Source organism: Alligator sinensis, unplaced genomic scaffold (assembly GCF_000455745.1).
Source record: "Alligator sinensis unplaced genomic scaffold, ASM45574v1 scaffold1480_1, whole genome shotgun sequence".
NCBI lineage: Eukaryota > Metazoa > Chordata > Crocodylia > Alligatoridae > Alligator > Alligator sinensis.
Window position 1 is genome coordinate 9,911 of NW_005843675.1, and position 4,207 is coordinate 14,117.

Here is a 4,207-nt window from a genome sequence, read left to right on the forward strand (position 1 = left end):
GCACCTGCGGCCGGCCCAGCGCCGTGCCCGGGATGCCCGGGGCCCCGCGCCGCCTCCTGCCCCTCCTGGCCTCACCTGGCCTCACCTGGCAGGGGAAAGACCGTGCCCAGGCAGGCGGGTTTCCTCCTAGCGGCGAGCAGCTCTTTCTGGGCGGGGTACTACCCTGCCCCCGGTAATGCAGCAATGCCCGCTGCCCACCTGCACGCCAGTCTCTGTGCCGGTATTTCGTGCTAAAGAGGTGACACAACCGGTATGAGGTTTTCTCCTCTGGAGATTTACACACCTCTTGGCCCTGCCGTGAGCGCTCAGCACCCTGTATGGCCATGCCCGACTGCAGCGGAGAAGCAGGAAGCAGGTGGCCCGTGCTGTGGAAGTGTCTGCAGCGTGGACGATGCCACTCAGTCATGTCTCTGCAAGCTCCCACTGTACCAGGACAAGGGCAGAGGCCCCGGCTGAAAAGCCACGGTATGTCAGACCTTGTTCAGCTTGTAACCACATCCCTCTGACTCAGGTCTGCTGTTCGTAGCACGGGCATCTGTGTGGGTCAGTCTCAACGGGAGCAATTGAGCTTTCTACTACCGTCCTCCCTGCTGGGTGCACTAATGCCGCAGGCGATGCATAGGGAGGGTACGGGGGGCGCGGGGTACATGCACCGCCTGAGATTGGCCACTGGCGACACTGCTGCCGGTGTCTGCAGGTGATCACTGCTCGCCACTCCGCACTTGCCACTGACACCTCCGCGGCCTCCTGTTGGTGGTCCCCACTCAGCCCACCCTCCACACCAACGTCACTGTGGCTGCCTGTGGGCCGTCCCCACTTGCCACCACCATCCCTGTTCCCAGGAGGAGGAAGGCTCCACTCTCATGCTCCTCCATGCAGGAATCAGGCTGGTTCCTCCTAACTCAAGTCTGTCTGACTCCTTCCAGCCTCACTCCCTGCTGCCTGCTTGCCCTTTCAGATGCCTACCATGATGGAGGAAACTCTCTGTTCCTTTCTGCTGTGCCTCCTCCTGTATTTCCAAATGTAGGGTAAGTGCCAAGGGGCTGCATTTACCCCTGGTACAGCCAGAAGAGGTTATAGAGCCACAAAACATGAGGGTGGGAAGGGACCTCAGGAGCTCAGTGAGTCCAACCCCCTGCTCAAAGCAGGACCAGTCTCCTCTATATCATCCCAGCCAAGGCTTTGTCTAGCTGGACCTTGAAACCCTCTACGGATGGAGACTGCACCACCTCTCTGGGTAACCCTGGGGTGAACATGGGCTGCTTGTTTCAGCAAAGCATGGACAGTCTCCGGCCTTGCCATGGAGCTGTCTGTTCCAGCGCTGCCCCAGCACGGGAGCCCTGGGAGCTGCAGCCACATAGGCACTTACACTGGTATCAGCACGCTCCAAAAACAGGAGTCCGGCAATTTTACAATTGTAATGTGATAGTCACCCTTTTCCTCTCTGTTTTGTTGAGACTTTAATCGTCCAACCCTCAAAGAAAAATGGTTTGAACCTATACAATTAAACAGCATAAAGGAAGACAGAACTGCCAGCAAGGTATGCAGTCCAGAGAAAATGCAGAAGCCATCCTGCACCACTGTGACAGCCAGAACCAAATAAATTAATAAGCAATAGATATGTGCTGCTTGGAGGCATTTGAAATTTTTGCCTAATATAAAGCTTGTAAGTTTGTAACCCGCAAATGTAACTTGCCTGTCACAAGTTTAACCAAAATGATAAAACTAACAGTTTGTGGAACTGACTGGATCTCAAAGACAAAGCTATAGCTCTGAGATTAGCTGACCTAACGGTTTTTGCTCAAAGTTCAGCCTTGATGATAAAAACTGGAGCGAACCACCAGGCCCACCCAGCACGTTCCAGGAAAGCACGTCTCAAGAAAGCATAGTCAGAGAAATCTAAAGGGGCTGGATTTAGGTGGAGTAATGTTAATGTCAAACCTGGAGATGCTGCATTGTAATTTGCTTATTGGATAAACCTGAGTCTGGGTAGTAACCTTTTATAATAATTTTTAACACCTTTTCATCCCATAGGGTAACAGTATAGGGCAAGATTGTGAGTGGCCCTAAAGCCAACAGATTAGCATAAGACTAGGTACAAAAAGAGCATGCGTCAGGTAACCAGCAGGAAGGCAGGAACAGAACGGTAATTGCTTTTCCAAGCCCGGACCCTGAACTCCCGGTGTGAGTGAAGATCACATCCTGATCAAGACAACTTCCCTGGTAATCCCTCTGACAGTGTTGATAGCATGCGTCAGGTAACCAGCAGGAAGGCAGGAACAGAACGGTAATTGCTTTTCCAAGCCCGGACCCTGAACTCCCGGTGTGAGTGAAGATCACATCCTGATCAAGACAACTTCCCTGGTAATCCCTCTGACAGTGTTGATCGGGGACGCCTGACTTCACTGGAATCACTTGGCGTGCACCTGGCATTGAGGGACTATCGTTAAGGGCTTGTGGGCCAAGCCCTATGAGGAGAGACTGGGTCACCTGAACCTGTTCAGCCTCCACAAGAGAAGGTTGAGAGGCGACCTTGTGGCTGCCTATACGTTCGTCACGGGGGCACAGAAGGGAACTGGTGAGGTATTATTCACCAAGGCGCCCCCAGGGGTAGAAAAAATAATGGCCACAAGCTAGCAGAGAGCAGATTTAGACTAGACATTAGGAAGAACTTCTTCACAGTTTGAGTGGCCAAGGTCTGGAACGGGCTCCCAAGGGAGGTGGTGCTCTCCCCTACCCTGGGGGTCTTCAAGAGGAGGTTAGATAGGCATCTAGCTGGGGTCATCTAGACCCAGCACTCTTTCCTGCCTATGCAGGGGGTCAAACTCGATGAACTATTGAGGTCCCTGCCGCCCCTAGCATCTATGAATCTATGAATCTACTGAGCACTGCACGCAAACACAAGGCAGGCAGCCTGGAAAGAGCTTAGCCTGCTTCTGATCCCGTGGAAGTCTCTGCTCTGAATGTTTCCTGGACCTCTGTTGAAGAGTATTGGGTCTTTACATGCATTTGAAATGGGAAATAGGCAGGGCTGATGATCCTTTCATTTTGAAAAGAAGCTTTTGCAGCTTTGGAAATCTGTGTGTGGGAGGAGTTTGCAGGTGTGGGGCTGCAGCTTGAGCCTGTGGGGTGCATGGGTGGGGGCACAGAGCTTAGTGACTCAGAAGATGAAAACTCAGATACATGTCCCTGAGCTGAATGACTCTGGGGCCTGGGCTGGGTGACTGCTAGTTGGATCAGTCTGCGCTCAGTGGAACTACCTGCTAGCTGCTCATTAAGGGCTGTCTCGACCCAGATGTGGGGTTGCAGGTATCCAGGTCTGTGGGAAGCCTGGACCCACCTGTTCTCCAGGCTCTCAGCCCAGCTCTGCCAGGGCCTTGGAGCCAGACAGCATTTCCCTGCTGGAGTTAGGAATGTATCAACCCTCCTCCCCACTCTCTCCTCCCTCCTGCTCCCAGTCCTTTTTGAAGCACTAGGTTGCAAAGAAATGGCAGTGGCTGCTGAGGAAACCATGCTGTTAGTACCAGAAAATAGATCATCAGGTTGAAATGAAATCACGTGGATAATGCGACTCAGCTCTGGAGGGCACTATTGGATTGTGACACTTGCTAAGAGGGACAGTCGTGTGGAGCTCAACACAGCCTCCCTGCTAGGCAGGAGAATCATCTTCTGTCCCAGGAATCTCTCACTGCAGATTGAGCTGGGTAACAAGTCAGAAAGTGGTATCTATTTTATGGATGTGATATCTGCATCCGGCAGTCTCGATACCACCTGCTTCCATGTGTCTGTGTTTGGTGAGTATCTGGGCCCTGCTTCCCCCCAGTCTCACCTATTTGGGGGCACCCACTGCCCTCAGTCCCTCTCAGCAGGACTTCTCCTTCCAGGTCGAGTCTGCCAGGTCAAGCTCACAACACCCTCTGCTCACCCAGGGCATGGATGGTGCAATGTTACCCTGTCCTGCCAGGTGCAGGATGCCAACCGAGTCACCTACAGCTAGTCCCGAGGTGCATCTTCCAGCCCAGCCAGAGAGGACCAGCAGCTCCTGGGGCATCAATCCCAGCTGCAGCTGGAGATCAAAGTGTCCAGCAATGACACCTTCTATCACTGCAACACCAGCAATGCAGCCAGCTGCAGCATGGCCACCATCCATGTCAAACCGCTGTGCAAGTTCCCAGCCACAGGTAAATGTCCCTTAGTAGGAACCTGA

General features: G+C 53.2%; 1 pseudogene; it reads left to right on the forward strand.

Annotated features, from left to right (window-relative positions):
* Positions 1-175: 175 nt before the first annotated feature.
* Positions 176-4,207, forward strand: LOC112548880 (annotated as a pseudogene).